Source organism: Erythrolamprus reginae, chromosome 5, assembly GCF_031021105.1.
Source record: "Erythrolamprus reginae isolate rEryReg1 chromosome 5, rEryReg1.hap1, whole genome shotgun sequence".
Lineage (NCBI taxonomy): Eukaryota > Metazoa > Chordata > Lepidosauria > Squamata > Dipsadidae > Erythrolamprus > Erythrolamprus reginae.
The window spans coordinates 93,327,708-93,350,945 of record NC_091954.1 but is presented as its reverse complement, the minus strand read 5'-3'; positions in this window follow the sequence as shown (position 1 = coordinate 93,350,945).

Here is a 23,238-nt window from a genome sequence, read left to right as displayed (position 1 = left end):
TATGATAATCTCATGCAAGCATTTCAATAACCTCCCCCTTCCCCCAAATATCATTTTGTTGGAAGAAGCGGCTCGAGTTTTTCAAGATATTTGGCTGAAAATTCTCCTGTAAAATGAAAAACGGTCCATTTATCATGGTTAAAAGAGCAAGAAATCTTTAAATATCTGTAGATGTGTATAAATAAAAGGAGACACCGAAGAAAGCAAGAAAATCTATTTCAAGACTGCCTGATAATAAACAATGCTATAAATACTTATAAATAGCATAAAATGATTCTTGGCAAGTTTATGTAGAAGCAATTATCATTTGAATTCACTTGGATATTGAAGTAAATGTCCACATGTGCATTTTAATTTTAAGGGCATTTTTTTTGTATAAAAACTATGCTGACTACTTCATTTTGGGGCTTACTGATAAAACAAAGACCTGAGGTTTTAAGACATGCTTATTTTTCTTTTTGGGAAATTGTCTAATACGTTTATTACATATTTGTTCAAACATAACATTGGGTAAAGAAGTGATGGCCTAATTTGTACCCTATGACCACATTTGGAATACTGTGTTCAGTTCTGGAGACCTCACCTACAAAAAGATATAGACAAAATTGAGCGGGTCCAAAGACAGGCTACAAGAATGGTGGAAGGTCTTAAGCATAAAACGTATCAAGAAAGACTTGATGAACTCAATCTGTACAGTCTGGAGGACAGAAGGAAAAGGAGGGACATGATCGAAACATCAAATATGTTAAAGGGTTAAATAAGGTTCAGGAGGGAAGTATTTTCAATAGGAAAGTGAACACAAGAACAAGGGGACACAATCTGAAGTTAGTTGGGGGAAAGATCAAAAACAACGTGAGAAAATATTATTTTACTGAAAGAGTAGTAGATCCTTGGAACAAACTTCCAGCAGACGTGGTTGGTAAATCCACAGTAACTGAATTTAAACATGCCTGCGATAAATATATATCCATTGTAAGATAAAATATAGGAAATAGTATCAGGGCAGACTAGATGGACCATGAGATCTTTTTCTGCCGTCAGTCTTCTATGTTTCTATGTTTCCTCATGATTCTTGACAAATTTGCCTTTATGTACATTGAGAGCATATGCATCAAGACAAATTTGTTGTGTGTCCAATTACAGTTGGCCAATAAAGAATTCTATTCTATTGGGATTATCCAAATCTTAAAAATTTGTTTCAAGAACCCCATAATTATTTGGGATCCTTCAAATAATGAACTCATTCCTTTTTTTCTGATATAACATATTAAATCTTGAAAAAATTATCTGAAATGTAGATGTGACAAAATGTAACCAATTATCTAGTGCACTTCTATTCTAGTTCATCAGACATATGAAATTTATGTAAATATAGGTCCCTAATGAAATATATGAATGTGAAGTTGCTTCCTTGGAATTTATTTACATAATTGGAAAATATAAACATTTGGTATAGACAAAACTTCCTTGTCCTATACGATAACCTGTAAGCTGATACTTTCTATTTGACTGGGAGCAATTTATTCTGCAAATCTTTCCTGGCTTTTTTATTAAATTGATAGAACCCAATGAGATTAATTAAAAAGCTGAGTTGAGCTGATAGGCAAATATATTCATTATTAACTCTGATAGTTTTAATTAGAAATACTAAAGACTGAATATAGGTTTTTCTGTTTGGAAAGTATATGTGTCACTTATATTTTATTTTATTTATTTATTCAATTTTTATGCCACCCTTCTCCTTAGACTCAGGGTGGCTTACAACATGTTAGCAATAGCACTTTTTAACAGAGCCAGCATATTGCCCCCACAATCTCGGTCCTCATTTTACCCACCTCGGAAGGATGGAAGGCTGAGTCAACCTTGAGCAGGTGATGAGATTTGAACTGCTGACCTATAGATCTACAGTCAGCTTCAGTGGCCTGCAGTACAGCACTCTACCTGCTGCATCACTCTGGCTCTTTATGAAATATGCATATTTCTTAATTTCTTATTATATCAGCTTGTTCTATTTCTAACTGGCTCCATCTACTTATACCTTCTTCTAAAATCCATCCTTTTCACTTTCTCTCAGTTCATTGTTATTACAATTCTTCCCAGCAAAAATCTTTTAGGATTTCTCGAGTGCTGCTGAATAAATGGTTTGGATGGTGTTTAGGAAACTGAAGCTCATCCCTGGCAAATTGAAAATATTATATGAAGACCCTCTATGTATATATTTGGGTGGTAAAAGATTTAACATACCAGAATAGAAGTTCTTCCAAAATACTGATATTGTAACCTATGGAATGTGCAACCTAGAAAAGTTGATTGACTTTAATTAATGGATCAATGACATGGATGAAATATATAGCAACTCTTAATCATCAGATAGATAGCTTTTCTTCAAGTTCATATATCCAATCTGGACCTTCAGATCTTTCAACATCTCCCCTGCTATTCGGTATCTTTTTTTCCTAGAATTATGTACTTCTTTATAATTATATTTATTAATATCTATTCATATTTGGTGAAAATCCAGCTGTTTAACATTGGTTATATTTTAATTTCGTATCATTTATTAATCATCACAATTTCTGCTATGTTAGTTTCACCCTATAAAAATGCTTTAAATTCTTGATTCATGGATCTGGAGGATTTGTTTTACTATTTTAATCTGTGCTGCAATTATTATATTCCTTATGTTTTACAGATGGTTTCTTTAAAAAATGTGTTTGAGTTGTACACATCATGAAGTCCCTTCATGACAAGTGCAATAGAATGCAATAAAAGACCTATATACATAATAAAGAAAAAAGTTAATAGGAAAATTGCTATTGTATTTAGGACTGATTTAACCAGAATAAAAATTGAATAAATCAAGCTGAAGGTATTTTATTGTAGTTATGTCAAAAATAATAGAGTCAAATCTTAAAGGAAATAAACCCTACTACAAATGTTTCATAAGTAGACAATAGAGCCATTTTTAAAAAGAGGAGTATGTCAGGATTTTTTTTTTTTTGTAAGACTGTAGTATTGATTTTGAAATGCCCAAAGAAATAAGAGATGCTGAGGGGGTATAAATACTACAATATGACTTGTGTGACCCTTAAGTTAAAGTATTCTCTGGGATACAAATGCATAATTGGACCTTGGCAGAGTTAGCAGTCTGGACAAAGGAAGTCGAGAAGAGACATTATTTCATGTGATGGTGTTTTGAAAGGTGAATTCAAGATACTTTGATTTATTTCTGTTATTTGAAATAGTTTCCACTGATGGAATGAAAGGGATGGACAATTTTTCCAAAATAGGGCATTTCTATTTTTTCATCTATATATTTTAGATGGTTTGTTTATCAAGGAGAGCTATAAACAAATTACAAGGTAAACTAAAAAGTAAAATTTATTTATTTTTATTTTATTTATTTATTTTTGGGTCCTATTCTTTTTAATATGTTTGTGAGTGACATAGGTGAAGGTTTGGTAGGGAAGGTTTGCCTATTTGCTGATGACTCTAAAGTGTGCAATAGGGTTGATATTCCTGGAGGTGTCTGTAATATGGTAAATGGTTTAGCTTTACTAGATAAGTGGTCAAAGCAATGGAAACTGCAGTTTAATGTTTCCAAATGTAAAATAATGCACTTGGGGAAAAGGAATCCTCAATCTGAGTATTGTATTGGCAGTTCTGTGTTAGCAAAAACTTCAGAAGAAAAGGATTTAGGGGTAGTGATTTCTGACAGTCTCAAAATGGGTGAACAGTGCAGTCAGGCGGTAGGGAAAGCACGTAGAATGCTTGGCTGCATAGCTAGAGGTATAACAAGCAGGAAGAGGGAGATTGTGATCCCCTTATATAGAGCGCTGGTGAGACCACATTTGGAATAATGTGTTCAGTTCTTGAGACCTCACTTACAAAAATATATTGATAAAATTGGATGGGTCCAAAGACAGGCTACAAAAATGGTGGAAGGTCTTAAGCATAAAACTTATCAAGAAAGACTTAATGAACTCAATCTGTATAGTCTGGAGGACAGAAGGGAAAGGGGGGACATGATTGAAACATTTAAATATGTTAAAGGGTTAAATAAGGTTCAGGAGGGAAATGTTTCTAATAGGAAAGTGAATACAAGAACAAGGGGGCACAATCTGAAGTTAGTTGGGGGAAAGATCAGAAGCAACGTTAGAAAATATTATTTTACTGAAAGAGTAGTAGATGCTTGAAACAAACTTCCAGCATACGTGGTTGGTAAATTCACAGTAACTGAATTTAAACATGCCTGGGATAAACATATATCTCAGGCATTTTATCCTAAGATAAAATACAGGAAATAGTATAAGGGCAGATTAGATGGACAATGAGGTCTTTTTCTGTCATCAATCTTCTATGTTTCTATGTTTCAGAGTTTCTAGTCAAGAGTGTATATGATTACAGAAAAAAGTGTAAACATGATTGCAAATATATAAGATGTACAAGCATAGTTATGAGTACATGATATTTTACGAATACATGGAAACATGAGGACAGGAACAGTAAGCACACTGGCGCACTTATGCATGCCCCTACAGACCTCTTAGGAATATAGTGAGATAAACAATAGACAGTCAAAGGTTAAAATTTTGGGCATTGTAAAAAATGTAATTTTTTAAAAATAGCATTGTTTTTTTTTCAAATGCCACTATGTAAAATAGCAACCAAAGCTCTTGTTTTTATTTTATGCACTACTTGTTTTAAGATCATGATTGATGTTCTATTGGATATAGCAATGGTAAATGATTATAGAACATACTATAAATTGCTAGTGAAGAAACGGCATATATTTCTAAAATTAGAAGATTAATATTCTAGAAATACAATACAATTACATTCATTAAAAAAGGAGAACAAAAATTATGAATTCCCTAATTATTTTGTTCCACTAAAGTAATAAAGAATTACTCTAAAGATAGGAATATTCCTTAATTTTTTTCCCTCTCTCATATGGGTACCTTCCTATCCTCAAAATTTTCTGGCTGCACAAGTAATGCAAAGAGGAGAGCAAGAAGTTATTAGAAATTGTTATTAAGTACTTCTTTACTCTCATTTCCTATTCCTATTTATAAGAACATCAAGTCATTAAATTCAATGTCTGCTATCGAAGCAGACAACCCCCTTTCTACCCCATCTCCCCCATAGATTTGTTAAGTTATATATGGTAAAGATAATAAATATGGTCACTGAAATGTAAAATAAGAATGAATTATGAATAAAATTATGGAAATAATATTAGTTACTATATAACAACGATATGTATATCAAGAAATATAATGGACCTCGGAAATTCCTTGTAAATTTTACCTTTAAACTCATTATACTTGTACTCTCCTTTTGCATTCCCCCCTTTTTAATTTTGTACTCCCGTTTCCCCCTTCCCTTTTATAAAACTAATAAATTATATTTTTTTAAAAAAGAAATTATTATTAAGTCATAGAAATTGATACACACTTTTTCCTGTGGAAAGTAACATAATTTCCCCCTCTCTTCTCTTTGACTGTCTAAACCATTCAGCAGAACAAACCCAGCAAAAATAAATAATAAAATAAAATAAGAGAAGAAGAGAAGAGAAGAGAGAGGTTTTGACACATGATGGACTCTGATATCTTCTTTTGACACCTTTTACTTATAAGCTGGGTTGAATGCAACTTTGCTAAACGATGGAGTGATCATGTGATTAAATATTATTTGAGAGCCATTGAAGTGCTTCAATTTTTGGCACAATGAAGAAAAATCAACTATTAAAAACTAGTTTGGCTAGAAGGCCCTTCCAAGACTTGATGCACAGAGAGCTAACACTATTCACTTTGTGGAGAAGCAAAGAAGAGATAATACATAGCAAGAGGGGGTAAAAGCTTATACAATAGCACCCATAGCAACAATTTCTAAAGCTAACTTCCAGCCAAAGAGCTACTCCACTCCTAATGTCCATCCCTTGATCTTAGTATCATAGAACACAATTCAATAAATGAGGGAGAGAAAGGGCCTCCTGCAAGGACAAAGGGACCCCCCACTGACAGGAACCTATAATGGCAACTTATTGTTTACAGTACAATGTGAAAGAGAACATAGGATACTGAAGCAAGGAAAGGTCGACTGAACAAGATATCCCATCACCCTATTCCTTTATTTATTGTGCAACATAGGCCATTAAATATGGTGTTGGGGGGGGGGAAAGAAAGTTGAACATTCATATCAGGAGATTCGAGAAGAAAAGTTCATGTCAAACTATATGTGTTTCTCCCCCCCCCCTTCTCTCCAAAGTTCAGAATCCAAAAGGCACATTTGAACTGTTGCCCCATGAACAGCAATAGTTTTTCCATTTACGATTGGTAAAAATCACACTGGGCAAATGGGAAGAATGCGTATATGCTTTATACTGCATGTGAAAAGAACTTTGATTTTTATTTTGGATATCTCACCAGCTCTTAAGTGCCGCTGCAAAATGATTGATTTGATTTGATTTATTGGATTTGTATGCCGCCCCTCTCCGGAGACTCGGGGCGGCTAACAACAATAATAAAACAGTATACACAATAATCCAATAGTAAAAACAATTAAAAACCCATTAAAGTAAAAACCCAACATACATTCAGACATACCATGCATAAAATTGTAAAGGCCTAGGGGGAAAGAGTATCTCAGTCCCCCCCTGCCTGATGGCAGAGGTGGGTTTTAAGTAGCTTACGAAAGGCAAGGAGGGTGGGGGCAATTCTAATCTCTGGGGGGAGTTGGTTCCAGAGGGCCGGGGCCGCCACAGAGAAGGCTCTTCCCCTGGGTCCCGCCAAGCGGCATTGTTTAGTTGACAGGACCCGGAGAAGGCCCACTCTGTGGGACCTAACTGGTTGCTGGGATTCGTGCAGCAGAAGGCGGTCTCTGAGATAATCTGGTCCGGTGCCATGAAGGGCTTTATAGGTCATAACCAACACTGAATTAAACTTTCCACACCTTATTCATTTATTCCAGTTATTTGTTGTGATTCCCAGCTGAATGGCAATATGCTATAAAACAAAACGTGGCTAAAATAAGGTGATTCTTTTTCAGCACCTGTTGTAAATCCATTGCCTTCTGGAATCCCCATTATCACCAGTTTGCATGGCTATCTGAAGAGTCTCTGGGATTCTTTATTTATACAGATTAATCACAATCAAACCAAACCCCCATACAGTTTTTTCCCCCCAGATGCAATTGTCCTACATTTTAAGAGAAAAGCAAGCAAGCAAATAGTGGCTGATTCTCTGCTTTTGGAACTATAAAACAATTAAAGGGCATTTGGGAAAGGCAATCTAAGCTTGAAAAGTTGTTACTGAAAAAAAAAATCAATCCTTAGTTCAATGAGACATTACATTTCTTCTCATTCTCATGCCTCTGAGAAGAAGAAGAAAAGAGATTCTGTTACAACCTTATATTCTCTTAACCCTTGATTTTGGTAATTGCCCATATTGGTTTAGATTTTCCCCAAAGTCACTTGAGGACCTGCTAAAGTTCAAAGGTCTTGAAATCTTAGGCTTGGACAACCTAGAACAGTGATGGCATGTGGAGCCATATCTGCTGGCACATGAGTTGTTGCCCCAGCTCAGCTCCAATGTGTATGTGTGTGCCGACCAGCTGATTTTTGGCTTGCACAGAGGACGTTTTTGACTTCCAGGGAGCCTCCAGGGGGATGAGGGAGATGCTTTTTACCCTCTACCAGCTCCAGGGATGCCTTTGAAGCCTGGAAAGGGCAAAACACGACCTTACTGAGCTCACCAGAGAGCCTCCCGGGAGGTGGGAGCTGTTTTCACCCTCCACAGGCATTGAATTATGGGTGTGGGCACTCGCGCATGCATGATAGCATGTGTGCATGCTTTTTCAACAACGTTAAAAGGGTTCGCCATCACTGACCTAGAACTACGCCGCCTATGGTCCAACCTAAACATAGCACACAAAATAATCTGCTACAACATACTACCTATTAATGACTACAAGAGCACACAATAGATACAAACTCAAGGTAAACCTCACCAAACTCAATTGCAGAAAATACGACTTCAGTAACAGAGTGGTCAATGCCTGGAATGCACTACCTGACTCTGTGGTTACGTTCCTCCAACTCCCCATAACTTTAACCTTTGACTGTCTACTGTTGACCTCACCCCATTCCTAAGAGATCTGTAAGGAGTGTGCATTTTTTTTCATACTTTGTTTTAGGTTTGGTATGAATGTGCTGTTTGGTTTTTTAAATAATGATAGAGTTTTATATGTTTTTTAATATTAGATTTGTCCCACTGCTATATTGTTTTTATTACTGTTGTGAGCCGCCCAGAGTCTTCAGAGAGGGGCGGCATACAAATCTAATAAGTAAGTAAGTAAGTAAGTAAGTAAGTAAGTAAGTAAGTAAGTAAGTAAGTAAGTAAGTAAACAAACAAACAAACAAACAAACAAACGTACAGCGTGCCTACCGTCCCTGTCCTACTGTCTTCATTTCTTTGTATCAATTTACTATGTTCATATTTATGTTTATACTATACCTGTTATCTTGTACAAGTTTGACTAAATTATAAACAAACAAACCAAACAAACAAACAAATAAATTTCTGCAAGAATCACTAGAATGGAAGATCTAAGGTTGACCAGATGGGATTCTGGAATTCCTTGAAAATTGTGTTAAATCATCTACAGGTATGCTTAGTGCTATTGTGATAAGAAATTGGATTGATAAGGTTTTTGGATTTCATGCCTCCATCAAGAAAATGTAATAGTCAAACTGGGATAAAATCATCACAAACTTACTAATGACTAAGGCCGTTTGGAAGAATTTATATCCGATGATTCCCTAGGCTGCTTATTTAATTCTGCAACTCCAATGTCTTCTTTTCACATTGGAAAGTAAACTTATTTTTAAAAAGGCACAAAGTTGGCAAAGGAAAAATAAATTATTTTTCATTTTCACTGAGGAAATGCCACCAGGAGGGTTGATAACAAAGTTCTTGCTCTAACTAAAAAGAAGGAGGGAAAAATACAGAATCTATGCAAACGAGACCTGCGACTTTACAATAACCAGAATGGCACTCCAAGGACACTGATATTCTGTGATACAGAATAAATGGACCGCAAGTATTCTGCTGGGTACTAAAGTGATTTGACTATAGGTCTGGAAGGATTCCACAATTTCAAATATAAAAGAAGGCTATGCTGTCAGTGCTGCATAAATTGCTAGCCTTTAAAAGCTTTATTTTTAGATGATAAAGATAAAATGGAATATTTTGATGAGATAGGGTCTTTCCCCTCCTTCCACACAAATTAATTGTACAATTTAATAAACTAACAGGTGGTTTCACTTCATGCACAGCAGATGTTACGTTGAATGAATGGAGTCCCTTCTCATGATCTTATCCCCATGCTATTCCTTCCTTTATACCAGTCCTTTTCTTTTCTCTCTTCTTTACTTTTTCTGTTTGATTTATGAGCAGCTACAGTAGATGCTTTGTCTGAATTATATGAATATTGATGACAGGATAGTGTTGATTTTAATGGAACCAATAACTCTTGCGTCCTTCTTGAAAATGTTCCTTTCACTACGAAGTATAGCATTTTACCATGATCTCAAACGCTTATAATGGGTCTATGTGTGTATACAGTATGGATGTGCATTGTGTGTATATCGGTATGGATGCATATATACCCACAGTGTGTGTGAATGTATGTGTGATTTTGTGCATTGCAGGGAGGAAAGCTGTCTCCATTCATTTTGAGCAAGTTTTCCCAGGTTTTTCGTGAACAATTAAGAAAAAAGAGGAGACAAATTTACTTTCTTATGGTTGTCTTGGAATCTAAAAAAACACTTCTGGATTGTAAGTTTTCTGATGTTCCACCAACAATATGAACAACTCATTCAGAGGTTTTGACTAGTATAACACATTTCCTAAAGGCTCATGTGACCACACCCAAATTCATTCCCAGAAGAGCAATTATTTTCCATCTCTATCTGGGATACAGAAATGTTTGCTTCACAGTTATAAATTCCTTATTTTTTGTTGCCTGGTTATAACAGATATCAGAAGTGAACTGACATGGTGGGTGGGTGACACACAACTATTAAAACACTGACAACTTATCCCAATGAATACAGAGGGAAATCTTCTTCCTCTTACCCTTTATCTTAATGCCATAGTGAGATTTTTGAAACAAATTTTCTTGGAAACGAATATGATACTGTATTTTCCAGAATATAAAATGCACCTTAGTTTTGGGGGAGGAAAAATAAGAGAAAAAAATCTGCCTACCAGGTATTCATCTGGCTAGCATACTTAGTCTGGTCAGCTTCAGCACATTATTTTATCCCCTGGTTAGAGCTGGAAAAAAAATTCTTTCTATGGAGTAGGAATAAAAAAAATTCTGCAAGCCGGGAAGATCGTTAGTACAGTACCTCATTAGGCCGCACGAATCCCAGCGACCGATTAGGTCCCACAGAGTGGGCCTTCTCCGGGTCCCGTCAACTAAACAGTGTCGGTTGGCGGGCCCCAGGGGAAGAGCCTTCTCTGTGGTGGCGCCGGCTCTCTGGAACCAACTCCCCCCGGAGATTAGAACTGCCCCTACTCTCCCTGCCTTCCGTAAACTCCTTAAAACCCACCTTTGCCGTCAGGCATGGGGGAATTGAGACATCTCCCCCTGGGCATGTTTAAATTGTGTATCGTATGCTTGTGAGTGTGTCTGTTAGTATATGGGGTTTTCTTTTAAATCTTAAATGTTTTAAACTTGCTCGGATTATTTATGATTTGTTTTCTCTGCTGTGAGCCGCCCCGAGTCCTCGGAGAGGGGCGGCATACAAATCTAAATAATAAATAAAATAAATAAATAAATAAAAAACTTTTTCCAGAGGGAGTAGCAATGAAAACAAGCCTGCAAGTCGGGGAGAGCCAGGAAGATCGTTAGCACCTTGGACTGGGTGTGTGTGTGTGTGGAGCTTTGAAAACACTACATTCAGAGTATTGATTGATTGATTTGATTTTATTTGTATGCTGCCAGTCACCGAGGACTTGGCTGACTCACAACATATCAAAACAATATACAATATACATATCTAAAAAATCCAATTAATATAGCTAAAAAACTTTAAAAACTTTAATAACATTTAAAACCATTCATTCCCTTTCACACACTATCTTCTGGAGTGTTGGCTATTCCTGCCAGTTTGGTATCATCTGCAAATTTGATGAGTTCCCCATTATCCAAGTCATTCCTCGTAGCCAGATGTTGAATCCTTGCAGGAATGAAGGACTGCAATCTTGTAATAAGCAACGGTTCTTTATTATTTATTTATTTATTATTTATTTATTACTTAGATTTGTATGCCGCCCCTCTGCGAAGACTATTAACAGAAGTAACGGTTACAGAACTGGAAAACGAGACAAACATGGCCGTGCCTGGCAGCTATATATATGCCGGGCTGCCAGGCTGAGCCAACCAATCGCCTTGCAGTATTTTTCCGCCCAAGGAATGTGGGGCGGGTACAAGGCCTAACTGTCCTCTGGACACAACAATTGATGAAGATGTTGAAGAGAACTAGGCCTAAAACAGAGCCTTCGGGTACTCCACTGCATACATTCATGCATTCAATGAAGGACAGATGAAGAAAAAACCTGTTTCTTTTATATATATACAGTGGTACCTTTACCTAAGAATGCCTCTACTTAAGAACTTTTCTAGATAAGAACCAGATGTTCAAGATTTTGTTGCCTCTACTTAAGAACCCGAGCCCAGAAAAATTTCCCAAGAAATTTGAGTGTGGCACAAAGGCCCAGCCAATTTCCTGCCATTCCCCCTTTAATCCCGGCCATCTCAGACTTTTCTTGGCTGCCAGAGGAGCCTTTCGGTGGTGCTTAAGGAGGCTTTGGCAGTCCAGAGCGAACAAAGCATTTTCCTTTCTCTGGGCGCTTGGAGAGGGAATAAACCTCTGCCAGTGCCCAGAGGAAAAAAATGCTCCCTTCGCTCCTGGCAGCCCAGAGTGAACGGAGTGTTTTCCTTTCTCTGGGTGCTTGGAGAGGGAATAAACCACTTTGCTGTGGTGAGTCCCTCACACTGCCTCCCATACAACTTGCGCGAGTTTGCTTCATGGAGCATCTGGGTGCAAAAAGGCAAAAATGGGCGCTTCGCCCCGGCCGAATTAACTTGACTTCAGCCAAACCAAAGAGTCACCACAGTGAAGGAAAGGCGCCAGCTACAAAGTGAGTGAGAGGAGAGGGGAGCTGTTCAGCATGGGAAGGAAGAGGAAGCAGGTAGCAGCAGCAGCCACCTTTCGGTCAAAGGAATGGGAGGTTACCCCCTCTCTCTCTGGCGCAGTGGATGGGAGGCAGAAAGAAATGAAATTAATGCTCCTCCTCGCCGCCTCACAGTCCCTCTTTTTTTTTTTAAGCCTTAAAGTTCTGGATTGTTTTGATTCCCCTCACCTCACCTTCTTCCTTCAGCAGCGACTGTCCTCTTCCCCCTCTTCTTCCTCCTTGTCCTCCCACCCAAATCCCGAGCTTTTATTTCTTTCCTAATGGGTTTATAAATCTAGGAATTATAGTTGAAGAAGTAAGCTGTAAAAACTCATGAATTCTGATTACATTTACAAAAAGCTCTTTAGATTTTTTGATGAACATGTTACAGTGTCTAAAAAGGAACATATATGATGGAGCATGCCCATGTATCCTGCTCTCTTTCCATTATAAGCTTTCGTGGATAAGACTAAAGTAGTGCAAAAACTGAATAGGTTTAGAACTACAATATATTTTTCAGTGTTTTGGTTAAACCAAAGAAAAAACCAGTCTCCTGGCTTTTAAATCAATGTAGGACAATTATTGCTATAAAAGTAAATGCTGCCTTGTACGGTACATACTGCAGATATTATTAAGGCCATATTTTTGAAGAAGAAATATTGGAGAAAAGAATTACATTCTGAACTTCTGCATGACTTGGCACAGGAAACAATGCATCTTATTGTCTTGCAGTGTGGAATTTGGCACTTATTTCCATAGTGTACATTGGATTCATTGAGATGATCCCACTGAAATCAATGAGATTTGCATTAATTTTATTTCTTCTGTTCTGGGTATGGCTAGTTTGAACTCAGTCCAATGTTGTTAAATTGCCCCACTTTAATCCACTATTAAAACTTTTTAGATGTACATTAACGTACATATTAATTGATTCATCCAGGCAATTTTAAACATTCGTATTTCACTTAGTTTTTGGCACTTACAAACTTTCTGATTGATATTGATTCTATTATATACTCATGAAGAGATGGGCAGTCAGACTGGTAAACTCTGGGAACTTTAGATTTCAACTCTCATTAGTCCTGGCTTGCATGGGAAATTGTATTGGATGAATAGTATTTTGGGCTCACAGTCCAAAATTTCTGACAGCAAACTCATGTAGCAAAGTGATTTCATATTTAATTGTTTAAGGTAATCTACACTGAGAAATATGTATTATATTTATAAATATACTGTAGCTTTTGCTGTTGTATAAAGTCTAATGATACAAAGAACAATACGCAGTACAATATGTTTTTTAGAAATAGAAAAGAAAAACAATTTATATAGCAAATCTTAAACTACATGCCTTACAAAATCTGGCACACGACTGCTTTTCATGATAAAATCAATATATAGTTGGCCCTTCTAGGTGAATTTTGTGGAAATGTACTGTAAGGATTTTTCAGTCATTAATGCAACTTGACTTTTATTCTGCTCTGTCCTTCATTCTCTATTTAGACTGTTGTTTTTATTATTGTTGTACTATTATTATGCTACTTAAAATGCTTTGTGTTTTATATTTTAGATGCCACCCTGCATCCTTGGACTTGGAGCAACTAAAATTATTATAAACAATTATTTTCTCTGCCTTCCTTTAGTTCCTATGAATTTCTAAATATTAACACAAAAATTGTAAAGCAGTTTTACATCAAAACTTATTACAATGTGAAAATCATAGTATTCAATAAGAACGAGTATGTATGTGTTTGTGTATGTATGTATATTATTACTATTTATTATTTATTAGATTTGTATGCCGCCCTTCTCCGAAGACTCCAAAGACACACACACACATATACACACACGTGTGTGTGTGTGATTGTGCTTGCTATTAGACAAATTAGACAAATAGTAGGGTGTGCTGGTGGCAGAGGAGTTGTTTATGATTTCATCAGCATTGCAGTTAAATGTAGACTATACAGTGACACCTCATCTTACAAACTTAATTGGTTCTGGGATGAGGTTTGTAAGGTGAAAAGTTTGTAAGACGAAACAATGTTTCCCATAGGAATCAATGGAAAAGCGATTAATGCATGCAAGCCCAAAACTCACCCCTTTTGCCAGCTGAAGCACCCGTTTTTGTGCTGCTGGGATTCCCCTGAGGCTCCCCTCCATGGAAAACCCCACCTCCGGACTTCCGTGTTTTTGTGATGCTGCAGGAGAATCCCAACAGGGGAATCCCAGCAGCGCAAAAACAGGTGCTTCGCCCGCAACGGAAGTCCAGAGGTGGGGTTTCCAGCGAGGGGAGCCTCAGTGAAATTGCAGCATTGCAAAAACACAGAAGTCCTCGAAACCCCACCTCCGGACTTCTGTGGTTTTGTGATGCTGCAATTTTGCTGAGACTCCCTTCGCTGGGAAACCCCACCTCTGGACTTCCATTGCCAGCAAAGCGCCCGTTTTTGCACTGCTGGGATTTCCCTGCAGCATCGCAAAAACACGGAAGTTCGGAGATGGTGTTTCCCACGGAGAGGAGCCTCAGGAGAATCCCAGCAGCACAAAAACGGGTGCTTTGCTGGCAACAGAAGTCCAGAGGTGGGGCATCCCAGTGGCGGCGGCTTGGGTTTGTAAGGTGAAAATAGTTTGGAAGAAGAGGCAAAAAAATCTTAAACCCCAGGTATTTATTTATTTATTTATTTATTAGATTTTTATGCTGCCCCTTTCTGAAGACTCGGGGTGGCTAACAACAATAAAAAAGACAATGTAAACAAATCTAATATTAAAAATAATCTAAAAAACCCCAATTTAAAAAACCAATCATACAAACAAGCATACCACATATAAATTCTATAAGCCTAGGGGGAAGGGAAAAATTTCAATTCTCCCATGCCTGATGACAGAGGTGGGTTTTAAGGAGCTTGCAAAAGGCATGGAGGGTGGGGGCAACCCTGATATCTGGGGGGAACTGGTTCCAGGGGGTCGGGGCCGCCACAGAGAAGGCTCTTCTCCTGGGTCCCGCCAAATGACATTGTTTAGTCGACGGGACCTGGAGAAGGCCAACTCCGTGGGACCTAACCGGTCGCTGGGATTCGTGCGGCAGAAGGCGGTCCCGGAGATATTCTGGTCTGTATCTCGAAAAGTTTGTATGACAAGGGGTTTGTATATGCAAATACTTCTGAATTCTCTATTTCCAAAACTGTACAATATAATCTTAGACTAAGCTGGCTTTTCCAAGACAGAACAGCCCTAAAGATGATCTTTTTTTGTGCTTTAGCCAGTGACATACTTTTTAATATTTTAATTTCTGATGGGAGAGTTTCTGATAAGCAATGAATATTTTTATTTGTAAATACATGTCATCAGAATCGTGGTATTGTCAGCTTGCATTTATTTTCTATACAAACTTCCTCTAGCGGTTTGCTATAATAGATCATTATTTCTTGGCCAGTATCAGATTTAAATGCAGTCCAAGTGCCATTCTTCAGTCACAGCTTTAGAGGGATTAAAAACAATTTCACTGGCATTTGTCATCTTGCTTGATACACAAGCTCATGTCATTATTATCTCCCAAACTGACATCCAGTTTCATCTTTGAGGTGAGGGAATAAACTGTTGACTAAATAGATTAGCTATAATGTAATTAGTGTTTTATTCAACAAGCTTTCTTACTAAGATATAAGTAAGTACCGGTAGTGCTTAGGAAAAAATATACTTTTTAAAATGGCTTTGTTGGGAATTTTCCATTCATCTTGCTTTGCAGAGATAAACCTCTTTAATAAAGGGAAACTTGACCAAAATAAAGTCACAGTATCATGAACTATTAAAAACAGTTCTCTGCTTCAAATAGTATTGCTTGTGTGTGTTTTGTATACATAGTGATAGTATTATGTAGTTTCAAATGTATAACTTAGTAGCAGATCTTGTTATATTAATGCACATATATAGGAACAATGTTGCGGTATGTTTCATTTAGATTCATGCTCATATGGCAAACAAGGCTGAGGAATAACATTATTTTCTTTATATATATGAAATTGAAAAAGTGGGTTTTATAACAACCCAATTCCTATTATTTTGATTTTTGTACTGAAAAATACTGCAATCAAAGGATGTTTGCTGGACAAACCCAGGCTTTTTGATTAGTTCACAAAGACATGGCAAGTGCCTTGCGTGCAAAAAATATTCTCCACAAATATTGATATTTTGTAAGCTTTCTACATGAGGAAGTTCCTAGGAAATGTGAAAACTGTAATTCTGTAACTGACAGTACAAGATCATAATCAAATTATATAGACCTTTGAGAGAAGAATGAGTAAATAATATATAGGCTCACGATGCCCTTTTCTAGTCTATTCTGCAAGGAATCGGACGTTTAAAGAAATATAAAATCTGCAAGATCTAGCTAGTAATAGTATTGCTTGCTTGCTTTGAAAACCCTAAAAAAATCCATCCCTTTTCTCGACCTGTTTCTCTTTCTGTGACATTGTCTTCAATTCATTAGAACTAAAGAAGCTTCTCATTGTTTTTCATTCATCGTTGGTCCCTAGCCAATATCTATCCCATCTATCCTAAAATCCTTTAGGGTTTTTTTTCCTTTTGCAGATCTTTGAAACCGAATACCATCAGAGCTTCATTTGAGTCTTAGAGATATATGTAAAGAATCTGAGTGAATAAATAACACCCAAGTTATCAAAAGTGTGAAAAAGGAAATTATCTCCTAGTTAAGGAGTAACTACAGCCAGTTGTTTTTTCCCATGTTATAGGGTGAGATGGACCAACCATTCCTCGTATTACACAATGTTTGCTCCCCTCATCACTCTGAAATTCATACCAGAAAGATTCTAGACATACATCATGTCCTTCTGGGAAATAAATTCCGAGAGAAGGGGGAGGAAAAGGAGAAGAAGGAAAAGGAGAAGGAGGAGGAGGAGGAGGAGGAGGAGGAGGAGGAGATGGAGGTGAAGGAAAAGGAGGAGGAGGAGGAGGAGGAGAAGGAGGAAAAAGAGGAGGAGGAGGAGGAGATGGAGATGGAGATGGAGGTGAAGGAAAAGGAGAAGGAGGAGGAAGAGGAGGAGGTGAAGGAGGAGAAGGAGGAAAAAGATGAGAAGGAGGAGGAGGAGAAGGCGATGGAGGTGAAGGAAAAGGAGAAGGAGGAGGAAGAGGAGGAGGAAAAGGAGGAAGAGAAGGAGAAGGAGGAGGAGATGGAGGTGAAGGAAAAGGAGGAGGAGGAGGAGAAGGAGGAAAAAGAGGAGGAGGAGGAGGAGATGGAGATGGAGGTGAAGGAAAAGGAGAAGGAGGAGGAAGAGGAGGAGGTGAAGGAGGAGAAGGAGGAAAAAGAGGAGGAGGAGAAGGAGGAGAAGGAGGAGGAGAAGGCGATGGAGGTGAAGGAAAAGGAGAAGGAGGAGGAAGAGGAGGAGGAAAAGGAGGAGGAGAAAGAGAAAGAGGAGGAGGAGGAGGAGATGGAGGAAGAGGAGGAGGAGGAGATGGAGGAGGAGGAAGAGAAGAAGGAGAAGGAGATGGAGGTGGAGGAGAAGGAGAAGGAGAAAGAGATGGAGGAGGGGAAGGAGATGGAGGGGAAGGAGATGGAGGAGGAAAAGGAGGAGGAGAAGGAGATGGAAGTGAAGGAAAAGGAGGAGGAGGAGAAGGAAGAGGAGGAGGAGAAGGAGAAAGAGAAGGAGGAGGAGAAGGAGGAGGAGATGATGGAGGAGGAGAAGGAGATGGAGGTGAAGGAAAAGGAGAAGGAGAAGGAGGAGATGGAGGAGGAGAAGATAATAACTGATGTCCAAAAATCTGAAAACATGATTTCTAAAGCTCTAGGACTCCATCCATTCTCATTCAAAGATATGGTCTTACAATGGTAAAATAGTGAACCTCCCCAGAATGGACTTAGCAACGCTAAATAGCAACGCTACGCCTCTTATGGGCATAAAACACAAATGATAGGCTGTGGTAGTCCATGTTTGGCTAAAAAGTATAATCATTTAACTAGAAATAATGAGCAACTACAACTGAGGGTGAATAGGGAGCAATCCTGTATTACTAGAGGAGGTTGCACAGATCTTCTAACTGGTTTCACTTTCAACAAATTAGATTTTCAAATAGTTACTGCTTCTGGTTAGACATTTCGTTAAACAAGTCTCTCCCTCCCACTGATGCAAGTTTCTAAGAATGATCATGATGTGTTCCCCAATTTCCAGACACAGCAATGTCATTCCTGCTCTTGAGTTGCCATAGGCAAGAGGGGAGGATTTGACAAGCAACTGATCAGAAGACTGGAGACCTCTGTTTAATTGTCTGCACTCTGCATTTAACAAGGAGCAATGAGGACCAATGGGATGGATGCTGCTAGGCAATGCAGTCATGCGACATCACTCTTTATGACCTCACTATTTAGGGATGGAAATTCCAGTCCCAATTACTTTAAGTTAGTTAGGTTTACCTATAATCACTTTTGGCAGGATTGCGATCTCCTACCTGTGCTTCAAAATAGAGATAGCAATCACAATTGTTAACCTGATCCTACGCAGCTTCTGATCTGGCAATCTCACACTACTCACCAGAGCCTACAAAACTTTTGCCAGACCCATCCTTGAATACAGTTCATCTGTCTGGAACCCATACCACATCTCGGACATCAACACCCTTGAAAATGTCCAAAGATACTTCACCAGAAGAGCCCTTCACTCCTCCACTCAAAACAGAATACCCTACGAAAGCAGACTATCAATCCTTGGTCTTGAAAGCTTAGAACTATGACACCTAAAACACGATCTAAGTATTGCCCATGATATGTTGCAACGTTCTACCTGTCAATGACTACTTCAGCTTCAACCGCAACAACACAAGAGCATGCAACAGATTCAAACTTAATATTAACCGCTCCAAACTTGACTGGAAAAAATATGACTTCAGCAACTGAGTTGTCGAAGCATGGAACTCATTACCTGACTCAGTAGTGTCAACCCATAACCCCCAACATTTTTCCCTTAGACTATCCACGATTGACCTCTCCAGGTTCCTTAGAGGTCAGTAAGGGGCGTGCATAAGTGCACCAGTGTGCCTTCCGTCCCCTGTCCAATTGTCTCTCCTTATCTCAATTAGCTTTTCTTCCTTTCAAATTTGTTCACCTATACTTTTATATCTTTTCTTCTATTCATTTCTTTAGTTATATTACTACATATCTATTCTCTTCAATGTGTATTATGTATTGGACTAAATAAATAAATAAATAAATAAAATAAATTATAGCAATAGCATTTAGACTTATATACCTCTTCATAGTGCTTTTACAGCTCTCTCTAAGCAGTTTACAGAGTCAGCCTATTGCCCCCAACAATCTGGGTCCTCATTTTACCCACCTCAGAAGGATGGAAGGCTGAGTCAACCTTGAGCGGTGGTGAGATTTGAACAGGTGAACTACAGCTAGCAGTTAGCTGAAGTAGCCTGCAATGGTGCACTCTAACTACTGCATCATCCTGGCTCTTGATCGGGAAACAACTTTCCTAGATTTTATTTATTTATTTATTTGTTTATTTATTCAATCAAGTATAGGATAGTAGTTTATATAAATACAACATAGAAAGTAATGATAAAAAAGGACAATAGGACAGGGACAGGAGGCACATTGGTGCGCTTACACATGCCCCTTACAGACCTTTTAGAAAAGGGGAGCAGTCAACTGTAGACAATCTAAGGTTGAAGATTTTGGGGTTGGGGAAAGAAACAACAGAGTCAGGCAGTGAGTTCCAGGCACTGATCATTCCATTGCTGAAGTCGTATTTTCTGCAGTCTAGTTTGGAGCGGTTTCAATTTAGTTTAAATCTGTTACGTGCTCGTGTGTTGTTGCGGTTGAAGGTGAAGTAGTCATTAACAGGAAGGACATTTTGGTATATGATTTTGTGAACTATGGTTAGATCAGTTGAGAGACGACATTATTGTAAATTGTCTAATTTCAGAATTTCAAGTCTGGTGGAGTAAGGCATTTTGCTGCAGGAGGAGGAGTGAAGGACCCTTCTTGTAAAATATCATTTAATTAATCAATTGAGGGGAAGGGGACAATGTTTAGCATAAAGTAGTGAAAATCCCAAAAGGAAGCAACAGCATTTCCACATTCTGAATGTTAGTCTCAATAAAACTGTACACTTAACTTGATGGACTGTTAAGCCAAAATACTCTCTAATCATTACTAGCCCTTGTTTCTACTTCCTCGGGTCAGAGGTTGTTCTGTCTGGGTCCCCCCAGATGCCAACACCAACCAAAAAGAGAATCCAGACACACTGGTAAAAAGCAAAGGCAGTTTATATATTTCAAAGCAAACACAGGTAACAAAAACTGTTCTTACAGACAGGAATACTATGAAGCTTCACAGAGGTTTCCCGAAGGCCAGGCAATAAAACAGGATTCTTGCTGGCAAAAACAATGCTGGAGATAATAAAACCCACACCTCCCCCAAGTCTTCCAGACTTCTAGGCCACAAGCCAAGATCAGAGACGCCAAGAATCGAAGTAAGGTCACAGGACTCCCCATTGATAACTCTCCACAAGACTGTAAGGGCGGGCCTGCCTTTTCAACCCTGCTGAGGAGAACCACACCCAAACCCAGCTGTTGCCAATTCAGGGACGGAAATACCTTTCTAATTGGCCCCGTCTTTGAGCTGCACGTCGCTGCCTCATGTCTATTATAGCCTGTTCGTCTTCATCCAATGAATCCAGGCTGCTAGCTGGGGAGAGCCCCCCCCCCGGGGTCTCAGGCTGCTCTCCCTCCTCCTCTTCCTGACGTTCCTCTCCCCCGTCTGCCTGGTCCTCCCCCTCCTGTTCACTGTTCTCCTCCTTTGGGCATGGATCCGGCAGAGATCCAGCCGGTCCCTGAGGAGCTTCAGGCGGAATCACAACAGAGGTAGGTATCTTTTCCTTGACGGAGCTGGAGAGTAATTCCCCATGCTACAGATGCTCTTTATCCAGAAGTCCAGACTTACTATTTAGTGGGAAAGCTCTAGAACCTGTTTGAAGGTTGATAGTAAAAGAGCTGTTCTTAACAAGCTTGTTCTCCCCTCCAATCTGGTTTTCTCCCCTTTCTGGGGGTGATTCTTGCATTGTCCTTCCTCAAGTGTTTTCTGTGTCCTATCCAGGAATTCTTTATCTTCCCTGATAAGCTGAAGGGTAAACAATTTTGTCTCTAACCCCTTTATCTTCTCTTCCAAGAGGGCAATCAGTCTGCACTTACAGAACTGGGAGCAGTAACTGGAATAAAATTGTTTCCATATGGAATCATGGTTTTAAGAGTTGGGGGCTTTTGCTCAGTGGGGGGAAATCTGTGATTATCTGACAGTAATCCAGCTCAATGAGGACCAAATGGGTAGTTTATCCTTCGGAAGTATTGCTTGTGTTTTTGATATGTATTTACTATAAGTAAATATTAAGTAATTCAATTCAGCTGACAGGCATATAAAGACTCACATCTTTGTTGCTCTATTCAAAGTCCAATCCTGGCATGAACCAAATATATCAACGTGGCAAGGCAGATTCATTCTGAAATTAAATCTGTTAAGCCTTGTTTTCAAGGAAGCATTTAAACAAAGGGCCACTATGATGGGGAGCTCCCAGCCAAGATTGTGATATTTGTATCCCTGTAAAATCAAAATAAAACAAAGGTTTCTCTAATTTTATCACTTAGGGGTTTTTTTTCCCGTTATACCCTCCAGATTTTCTGGAGGACTACAGCTACCTAGCTTTTAGCATGTTTAAAGTATTTAGTTTTTAAACTTTTAGTTTTAATTTTCGATTTCTACTGTTTTATTTGTATGTATCTATTTTATGTTGTAAGCCGCCTTGAGTCTCCGGAGAAGGGTAGCCTAAAAATGAAAATAATAATTAAATAAATAAATAAATCTCCAGGGTTGGACAAATCCAACTAGTTCCTAGCTTAAAAGATTTAAGTGCCAAAGCCAGTGTTCCCTCTAATTTTTTGGGGTGGGTGGGCGGAAAAGAATAGTGTCTGAGCGGCAGTCCCTTCGGGACTGGGCGGCACAGAAATAATAAATAAATAAACAAACAAACAAACAAATAAGTAAATAAATAAACAAACAAACAAACAAATAAAAAACCCACCCTGTTTTGCCTGAGAGAATTTCAAAATAAAATACTGTACTGTGAGTCTATAACAGTGAGTTCATAATAGGGCAACTCTATCAATATCAAAATGCCACTTAAATAGTTGAGCTAGTTTCAAACTAGATTTCTCTCTTCCTTACTCCCATTCTTTTTCTTTCTCTTTTCCTTCCTCTCTTTTTTCTATCTGTTTCTCTCTCTTCCTCTCTCTCTCCTTCCCTCTCACTCTTTCCCTCTCGGCTTCTGGGCAGGTTTGGAAAACTCTGAGTTGATGATGATTTTTAAGTGAGCGATTGCTCACTGCTCAGCTTAGAGGGAACTATGGCCAAAGCCCAATGCAACAATATAGCCAAGAAGGCTTCAAGAGTTGTAAACCTAATCCTACGTAGCTTCTGCTCTGGAAATCTCACACTACTTACTTGATGACAAGTTCAACTGGAGGAAACAAATATTATTGACCATTCTCCCGGAGAAGGGTGGCATAGATATCCAAATAATAAATAAAATAATAAATAAAACATACTTTATCGATATCTTTACTTTCTTATTCTGAAGCAAACTGAACGATGCAGGAGTAGAGAGATAATCCATACACAAATATGTTGGAACACAACTAATGATTTGATCTATCATAGGAGAGGGAAACCAAGTTCTTGAGAAGGAAAAACCCGACATCGCTATATGCTGACAACACTACACTGAACAACATAAGGAAAAATCTGAATTGCAAAGCCTGGTGGCAGATGTACTGTATGTTAGGCAAGGAGATATAAAAGGGATGGTTTTTCCTTTGAAAAATAACAAGTTGTGTACCTCCATTAGGCGTAGAACTGAAGGCATTACAGAGATAGCTTTGAGAGCGCTTCTATGGTAATTACCCTGACACAACCTGTAGTGAAATTCATTTG